The sequence below is a fragment of the Chaetodon trifascialis genome, chromosome 8, assembly GCF_039877785.1.
Source record: "Chaetodon trifascialis isolate fChaTrf1 chromosome 8, fChaTrf1.hap1, whole genome shotgun sequence".
NCBI classification, from domain to species: domain Eukaryota; kingdom Metazoa; phylum Chordata; class Actinopteri; order Chaetodontiformes; family Chaetodontidae; genus Chaetodon; species Chaetodon trifascialis.
Window position 1 is genome coordinate 7,262,558 of NC_092063.1, and position 9,828 is coordinate 7,272,385.

General features: G+C 46.1%; 1 protein-coding gene across 1 annotated transcript in view; it reads right to left on the reverse strand.

The window, feature by feature from the left end:
- LOC139335557 (metabotropic glutamate receptor 4-like) overlaps positions 1-8,054 on the reverse strand; it is a 180,229-nt gene extending 172,175 nt beyond the window's left edge. Inside the window, exon 1 of the mRNA XM_070969208.1 lies at positions 7,665-8,054. The gene's annotated coding sequence lies outside the window, so the exon portion shown is untranslated. The remainder of the gene's footprint in view (positions 1-7,664) is intronic.
- Positions 8,055-9,828: the final 1,774 nt, after the last annotated feature.

Consider the following 9,828-nt stretch of genomic DNA (forward strand, 5'->3'; position numbering starts at 1 on the left):
TTTGTCCTAAGTTTCCTCTAATGCTTTGTTCGTATTCGATCGTAGACTTGGGAAAAACAAGGAGAGCATGGAATTACAATTAATCATGTCCAGTGTCTGTCAGCAGTGATACCTATATTGGTCTTTGAACCAGTGTAGGTTATAGGACGAACGCTTTTTGCATCCATCTTTCTTTAAGGCACTGGCAGGCTAATGAGAAAATTGAATCTGAATGGCGGATCTATACGCGTTCACTGTAGAGAAGAACAGGAGCAAAATAAGATTACCGTCTTGGTTCACAATGTTTGCACAGGATCTGCTTTGCTTTTACATCGTGTCATTTCATAAACGCGATGAACCACATTCAGAATAGTTTTTTAAAACAGTGTATGACTTTATGTTTATATTACAATTTTCTAAATCTCTGCAATAAACTCACCCGTCCAATCCCACTGCACATATAATTGAATATTTCCATGTGGCCCTTCCTTTGGAGCCAGCCACTGTGGCACACAAATTGTAATCAAGGCCAGAATAGTGCTCAGAGATTTGGGTGGCTGTTGACGACAGGATTTAGGAACTCGGCTGTGCCTTCCCACTGCTGCTGGCGAGAGATTTCTGCCAGGCACTGGTGTGCAGAACAAGAACTAATCTGGAGTGGTCTGTTGCAGCTGAAAGGAACTGGCCCTGAAGTCATGTGTTATGGGAAAAGTGGGGATAATTTTTCCCACACATTTCTACAATTTTCTGCCTGACACTATTTAGTGGATCCCATTCATCTGACTTTTAGCAGCTAATAGTTTCATCATTGCGAAGCCAAACACATGGCAATCAAAACCGTCTTGAAACCGATGTGAAGTTGTTTGTTTGCTAATCCAAATAATCTTTGTTTACAAGTTCCCACTCACGCTGTGACGCACATACATCGAAGCAATGTCCCTTGTTTGGGCGAGGCTTGAAGTTTGAATGCCAGATTTTGTTTTTAAGGCACTTCAAGGGATCTGTTTAGTGTGAAGATATGCTCATACATATTCATGAGTAGTGGGCAGACCTTAACGTTGACAGAGAAACTGGGAAAATGCCTCAACTCACACATTGTGAATATCAATGAAAAATGCAGAAATGGAGCCCCTTGTGACACACAGACGCTTGTATTCATTTTTTAGAGCATAAAAATGGAAGGAATCTATGAAGCTAGAGTTCTCCAATATGACTATATAGTAAATGACCCGAGCAGATCTAATGTATAGATCTGCATATAATGTATCGCAAAGCATTGAATGTTCCAAAAACAATAAAACAATAAAATACGAATTTAAAGTCACTGTAGTTTAGTCAGCCTTTTCTGATCAAATCCACCTTTATGGCACAGGTGCGTCTGTTAAGAGTAAATGAAACTGAGAATATCATTTCCATGATATAAATGATGTAAAGGTCACGCAAAAACAAATCCCAACCAGGTCTCAATCCCAGGTCATCAAATACTAATGTTTCATCACGCCCCTCGACATCTCATACAGACACCCGAGATACCCACCTGTATGAGACGCCGTACAGAAAGTCTTTCTGCCAAAGGCCATTGTGAAAGAAAGCCTTTCTGCCAGAAAGCCTCTCTAATTCATGGTTAAACCTCCTGAAACTGTTGCCGTTTGGTTAGGTTTATGCACCAAAGTTTAGGAAACTGGATGGCTTTACACTGGAGTCAGTGGAAAGCCTGGTGCGTCTCATACAGACGCTAAAGGAGACCATGTGCGTCTGTATGAGACGCCGACGGCCGTGACAAAACGCCGGTGTTTGACGACCTGGGGATGAGAAGTGTCTGCAAATCCGCATGACTCAGGTTGCTATGGCAACACATTAACCAGTGAGCGTAACTGTGTAGGTAACAGAAAAACAGGCCAAAACAAAGGAAATCAGCCATAAACGGCGTGACTGAATAAGAGGAGCTTTAACAACCTGAAACTGACACAGAGCACAGCATCACGTCCAACCCAGAAAATGACCAAATGCAAAGTTTGTCTACTTCACACATATTGCAGGCAACACATGTGAAAGCACCCGGTTTAGCAATTTTACCGACACCAAACAACACAAAACAATCACCGAGACTGTCCAAGTGCGGGACAGGCATCAGTCATGAACGTTCAAGTGACGAAGCCCTCCAGAGTTACTGTCACTGTCGTCCATCTGTTCCAGAGCCACAAGTCCACTCTGGGAGGATGTCGGCTGGGGCGGCAAAACATCTGACTGTCTGCTGCGTGGGTTTCTTTTAACCTTCCCTAACCTTATCCAAGTGGTTAGTATTGTAACCATGACAACGGTGGTCCCCAACCTCAACGAAGAAGCAATTTTAACGCAAACCAAACCTTTTTAGGCATAAACCTAACGAAACTGTGAACATAGTGCTGTCAGATCATACAACTGACAAATATTGATAGATAGATCATTTCATTTGGAGGAATGTGTGTGTGTGTGTGTGTGTGTGTGTGTGTGTGTGTGTGTGTGTGTGTGTGTGTGTGTGTGTGTGTGTGTGTGTGTGTGTGTGTGTGTGTGTGTGTGTTCATCTATAATGCCAACAACCTCTGTAATGTCCACCCAAAGCTGCAGCTTTAACAGCAAAATAAGTGTGATGTTCTTTTAGCTTAATTCATTTATGTGCTATGCTAACGTACGCTATCATTGCCAATTACCACGTCCCATAATAGATTCTCCTAACTGGACGGGTTTTCTTTGTATTGGCTGAAAAACAAACAGATATCCAGTTTCGTTGTCGTTTGAAATGAGTTTTTTTACATTGAAAATTTCAGCCAAACCACAATCTTCTCCTGTAAAATTACATTCTAGTCCAACACTAATCAACAAATCCGTCAATTACAGAACAAAAGCTGCGCCGGAGGAAGAGCAGCGAGCCAGTGAACCAGGAAATTAAGATGAAGACGTTAATGTAAAGGGAAGCGCTGAGCAGTTGTTGATGCCATTTGGAGCAGCCACCAGCATAATTAACACCAATTTAGTAAAAAAAAAAAAAATTAAAAAATTAAAAAAAGAAGAAGAGGAACATCCTGATTTTGAGTTTCCTATAGATTAATCTAAACAAGGGATTTAAAACATGCTGGCTGATTAAATCTTATCGTCCGGCTTAATGAAGGAAATGTCTTGCCAGCACAAGGAGGAACTAGCTAACATTACAGCCACGTGTCAGAGTGATAAAGATGCTTATTCACTGTGCTGTTTAAATATTGATCACGAGCTCTTCATCTCTGTCATATGACTCTGTAGGTTGGACCAAAACATTACGCTGTCTCAGTTCTAACAGATGAATTAGTGATATGGATCCATAATGGTCTTGACTCATTTGAAGGAATTCTTTGTGTCGAGAGGGACTCATTATTTGATATGTGAGCTGAAGCCAGTTTTGCTGAGGACAGCATGTGTCATAATAACCTTTGCTATGAGCTAACATTAATTCGACACCTTGTCAAATGTGCGTCTGTTATGAGGAACTCTCTTGCTGGGATGGAAGATTATTTGCCTCATTGTTTGTGTTGTAAATCTTGTATATTAACCAGAGTGCCAGTGGATGTCATCTCTGATTAGTGTCAACAGGCCTCTAATGAAGATGTTCAACCTGTAGGCGTGTTGCAGCTCTCATGCACTCACTCTGCGATAAGAGACTTTGCTTACAGCACGGGGGCTTTTAGGCAAGAGCATCTGGACTTTATCTGAAAACCAAAGTCCAAATCCCGCAATAAAGCTATTCGACCAAAAGACACATATGGCAGAAATGACAAAATGGAAAGCTTGTTAAAAGGATTGCTGAGAAGAAGAATCAGCAGTTTGGAAAATAGGATTGAGCGGAGGGTGTGAGGAATGGATCTGCAGCTGTGGGCAGCACAGCAAGGCCACGCAGACGTCCTCCTGATGAGCAGACGGACGGCCAGGAGGAGAAAGCAGAGGAGGTGATCCAGAGTGTGGACACTCCGCCATCAAGGAGCAGCGATAAGGAACGGCCGAGGAACAGATACCTAAAACTCCTCTAACACACCAGGAAAACAGCTCTCCGCCTGCCTGCCCGTCTGCCTGCCCGTCTGCCTGCCTGCCTGCTTGCCTGTCCACCTGCCTCCTGCTTGCCTGTCCACCTGCCTGCCTGCCTGCCTGCCTGCCTGCCTGCCTGCCTGCCTGCCTGCCTGCCTGCCTGTCCACCTGCCTGCCTGCCTGCCTGCTGCCTGTCCACCTGCCTGCCTGCCTGCCTGCCTGCTTGCCTGCCTGCCTGCCTGCCTGCCTGCCTGCCTGCCTGCCTGCCTGCCTGCCTGCCTGCCTGCCTGCCTGCTTGCCTGCCTGCCTGCTGCCTGTCCACCTGCCTGCCTGCCTGCTGCCTGTCCACCTGCCTGCCTGCCTGCCTGCTTGCCTGCCTGCCTGCCTGCCTGCCTGCCTGCCTGCCTGCCTGCCTGCCTGCCTGCCTGCCTGCCTGCTGCCTGTCCACCTGCCTGCCTGCCTGCCTGCCTGCTGCCTGTCTACCTGCCTGCCTGCCTGCCTGCTGCCTGTCCACCTGCCTGCCTGCCTGCCTGCCTGCCTGCCTGCCTGCCTGCCTGCTTGCTTGCCTGTCCGCCTGCCTGCCTGCCTGCCTGCCTGCCTGCTTGCCTGTCCGCCTGCCTGCCTGTCCGCCTGCCTGCCTGCCTGCCTGCCTGCCTGCCTGCCTGCCTGCCTGCCTGCTTGCCTGCCTGTCCGCCTGCCTGCCTGCCTGCCTGCCTGCCTGCCTGCCTGCCTGCCTGCCTGCCTGCTTGCCTGCCTGCCTGCCTGCTGCCTGTCCACCTGCCTGCCTGCCTGTCTCCACTCCTGGATGCCTGTGAATCTCAGCGCTGACGTCTGCTCTCGCTTTCAGCTCGGTCTGAGAGGAAAAGGAAGAGAAGCCGTCAGGAGAATAATTTATCCCGCCCTGCTCTTATAATGTCACACTAACTCACAGCAGCGTGGAAAATGAATTACAAAAGATGGAGGAAATGACAGTAAACATATCCTGGATGATTTTCTGGGTACAAGGGGAACATTATCAGGTCTGGAGCAGATTACAGTACAAGGAAACTCATTTGGATGTAAAGGTTAAAAGTAACAGGCTTTGTGCTGACAGTTAGTCTCTTACTCTGTTTACTGGAGCTTCTTCAAGCTTTGCATTTTAATGAGACGTTTTTTTGTTTCCGGGAGAAACTTGTTAATGAGCAGAAATACTGAATAATGTGCCATTAGAAGCTTACAGAATACTCCAGGTCTTAAATGTTCAGGTATACCCTTCAAACAGGAGACATTTTTTTTATGATGCAAGCATTTTTTTGGGGGGGGGGGGGGGGGGGGCTGTCAACAATAAATTTAGCTGTAATTGCTTCTTTCCCTGAACTGGGCCTCTGGGGCAGCACTTCCTCCCAGCCTGCCTACAAATCCCACCTTCGATTGGCAGACCCTAAACTGAACTATGGCCTGAACTCTCACCTCAATAGCCCAAACCAAACACAGCCATGTAATTAGTGGATCTTGTTGGGGGTGGTGCTCAACTTCAGATAGGAAGCTCAGTTCAGAGCAAAATAAAAAGGGCAGCTCTGGAAATTTTTCGACATCATGTCTTTCAGGAAAGCTCAGGATGATTTTGTTTCCTCCCCCAATTATAAGTATGCACTTAAAACACCTTGTCATCGTGTTTGAAAGCTGTGCAGCCAAGTAGTAACTGCAAGGCAGATGGAGCTTAGCATAAATGCAAGAGGAAATTTCAGTAAAAGCAGGATGATAAAGTACAAATAAGCTCTGCTGAAGGCCACCAAGCCAGAGCTGGAAAATAAGAGGAGCCAAGAGTTTGTCTCCAGTTTTGGATCGGAGTGAAAGGATTGCTGCTAATCGTGATTTTGGAAAAGCAGCTCAAAAAAGTGAAAGGTGAAAAAGATATATTTAAACACCATTCAGGTTCTCTGCAGCACTCGTAAACCTGCACATCTGTACAACCAGTAAACTGACTGTTCTCATTGTTGCTAATATGATAAGAAATCTACAATCCACCCAACTTAATGCCAGAGCTGATTTGTCTACAGTGGCACATAATAAGCTACCGTGAAGGTTGAGAAAGCTAGTTTTTTTTTTCACTCCTGGATAATCACTAATGCTCACGTACTGTGACTGCTGGTGGGGATCTACACTCCAGACAGTGTGATATTGCTCAAAGGGTTCAGATCGGGTGGAGAATGAGTGCAAAAATTCAGTAAGTGTGTTCGCTGACTGAGAGAATTAATGAAGGAACGGCCAAAGGAAAAGGAAGAGTGTTGCTGCAGTGAAAGGATTGGTGTTTGAAAGCACTTATTTCAGGGCTCCAAAAGATCCATGTGTCTGTTTTCCAAAAACAAAATGAAATTATGCAAATACATTTTTTAGTGGCTCGGTGAAACATGTCTGTGTGAGCACATCTGTTTTAAAGAAGTGTTCAGGGAGAATCTGATTGGTCTGGAAGGACTAATAATGTTAAAAAATAGATCTCTGTTGTGGGATGTTGTCATTTGTTGCTGTTTGGGGTTCGTTTTTTTTTTTTTTTGGCATCAAATGAAGTTTGGAATTTGAAGAGTATCACCTCCATTTATTCATTTTACACTAATTAAAATCCAGTGATGCATGCACACTCAGAGGAGATCTAGAGTTTTATAGAGTGGAACTTAAAAAAAAACCTGCTATAAGAAAAAATGAAATGAAAAGTGGGAATGGAGCAAATCCATCGCGCCTCTGTGTCTGTGAGTGCATGGGGGTCTTCAAACATGATGCATCAGATTCTTTCTTAAATCCATAAGAAAGCTGCTCGGTCCAATCACAGCGGTGGAAACATTCCTCATGAAATAAATGCATTCTTTGAAGGTTTCAACATGTTGAAATAAGCAGCAGTTAAAGCATTCTCTGACTGTGATGCATAATCCAGTGAGGCGTCACCAAACCATATGACCCACCAGGGCGTCATGTCTCACTTGGAAATGATTAAATGCAAAGATGGATTGCCACCGATTCATACAAACAACCCGGGAAAAGCTCCCAGATTTCTGCGCGTCTTAGAGAAAATCACCCCCACACTGCTCAGAGTACTGATTTAATTGAATTACTTAAAAATGCCCGTCTAGCTTCATCTGTGCGTTGATAAAGCCTATAGACTCCTCGGATTTGCTTGTCTGTGTGTGAGGCACAACAGCAAGCCAAGTGAAGCGGAAAGGAGAGAGGGGCTTGCAGAAGGGGGCTCCCATAGACACGGCTGATGAAGGGGTTCATTGTATTGTCAAGTCTCCCCACCCCGTCAGCTCCACGAGCAAACGTCAACCCCGTCCAAAAGCCTCCCAGTGAAGGTGATTCATCTGTTGATCAGAGCAGGACCACAGCCCTCCGAAACGGGGCTCTGGACCTCCTCACACCCCGAGAGCCACACGGAGAGGCTTTGCAAAGTCAGTCTGAGCGACCGGGCTCGATCAAGGAGAAGAAGGATGACCTCACGTAGCCTTTAAAGCATGCAAAACATGCCTGCGAGCAGCGTGATGGACACACTGTGGCATTTGTGCGGCATTCTCTCACAGACAGAAGCCACAACACAGCTGCGTAACTCTGTGTGTCCTAGCGCTCCTGAACCCCGCTGCTGCTCCCACTGAGGTACTGTGACAGAAAAGAAACACTCTTACCTTTAAATCCTCCCCGTGCAACTGAGCCTAAAGTGGAGAAAAGGAACTTCTGCGATCTCTGATGAGGTCCAGCTATTTGTTCCCTTTTCTTCCTGCGTCTTTGTTTGGCAGCGCCAGCTCCAGGCAGCAGCCTCCGGTTTGAACGCTGCTCTCCAAACCCGCCGCCCGCATCAAATTTGAGAAAAAATAGTAACAATAATGATAAAGAAGAAGAAGAAGAAGACAGATGAGAATGCCAGTGTCAATGTGAGTGTTAGTTGTCGGGAGGTAAAGCGCCCTGTGCAGATGCGGTGTTACTCCCAGACTCGAGGCTGGAACAAATCTCCGGTTTCTCGATCAACTCCGCCGCTCAGACGCTGTCCAGCAGCGAGTGGTGCTGAATGAGACTCCAGGGGTTGCAGAGATTTCCTACTTTTCTTCTTCTTCTTCCTCCTCCTCCTCCTCCTCCTCCTCTCCCGCTTCTTCTATCCTGACTGCACAAATCTTCCCTCCCACCGCGCAAGATTGGAAATGATCTCTCCTTTTTCTTTTTCTTTTTTTCTTTTTTTTAAATTAAGAGCTGCAAATTAGATCGTCACCAAAAGCAACGGACACTGTTGGGAACACATTCCACAACAATAACAACAACAAAAACCACAACAACAAGAAGACAGGAACTGACTGCGTAAAAATTGATGTTTGAAAAATGACATCACAGTCAGCCGCATTTTAGAGCCGGATCAATAAGTTAACCCCGAGGTCGAGGCTGATGGGTTTTTCATTAGAATTAGACCGAAAAGGGAGATGGAGGTTTCCAGTCTTCGTGCGCTTTTAAGAGCGTGATGAGAGAGCTGGTTTGAAGCGGCTGACAAGTCATTTCAACAGTTTAGCCGTTTGTCACATGCAGGCGGAGGATGGAGCAGCTCGGGGATTTTGGAAAGAGCTGGTTGCCTCCTTGTTGGCAGAGATGTGGCGGAGATCGCAGCCTGCAGCTGTTGAGATTGAGCTTTGAAACTGTGACGCGCTCCTGGATTTGGCTCCTGGTATCTGCATTTAGGACGGATCACTATGCACCGAAATTATTTACAGTAACGCACTGACGCATCTGTGCCTCACTGCGCGGCTGTGTGTGTGTGTGTGTGTGTGTGTGTGTGTGTGTGTGTGTGTGTGTGTGTGTGTGTGTGTGTGTGTGTGTGTGTGTGTGTGTGTGTGTGTGTGTTTGAGCCCTGACAGCATCTCTCTCTGCATGGACGCTGTATCTGATCCTTTATGGGGATGAATGCTGTTAGTGGAGGGTTGGGGATTCACTAAGTTATACAAACCGTGCATGGAGGGCTCCTCTCCAGGTTCAGGTCCTGTGCGTGCAGTGTGGTCCACAACCCACAGTGCAACACACAAATATTGAATTTCATTCTTAAAGCGCCGACTAGCGCATGTTTGGGTCCACTGCCGCCGCTCCTCGCTGCTCTCTGTGTGCATGTGTGAACTCCAGGAGTGTTTAAAGTTCTGCAGTGGAAATCGCATGTCACGCACACACACACACGGTTCAATCACAGGCGCACACACGCATCACTTTACGCACTGCTCGCCGTTCAGTGATTGCCTCGGATCATCCCTCGGGTAATTTCGATTTGTTCACTGGAATCGCTTCTCTTGATATGTTTATCATTACCGTGCTGATTGCAGTTATTGATTCATCAGTCTAATCAGCCGCGCCGCGCTTGTCCAGTAATGAGTGAACGCAGCCAATCCAGCTGCTTCCATCTGGAGCTGCGCTTTTCATCCGCGCTGGGTTCCTCCTGCCCGCGCAACGCCAGAAAGTCCTCAAAGCTGGAGCGATGTTACAGGAGCTTATTGTGTTACAAACATATCTGTGACATCTTAAGATAAGACGGCCTTAATGGCGGTATTCATGGTTAATAAATCTAAGGAAGCTTTGTAGATCAAATATAAGATATTATTAAGAGCAGCTTCGGGGTTGCCAGTTTATTTACAGTAATGTAAATAAATGGACCAATTAACATTTCAGCTGCAGACCTTTGACTGCTGTACAACAGCCTACCATGCAATAACATTTAGAAGTGATGATGGCTGAAAGTGAGAAAGCTGTTTTTTCTGTTTCATGACTAAAGCAGTTTGACAAGCTGTTGATCCGCACTCAACACTTAAACTTCTGTTCTGTTAA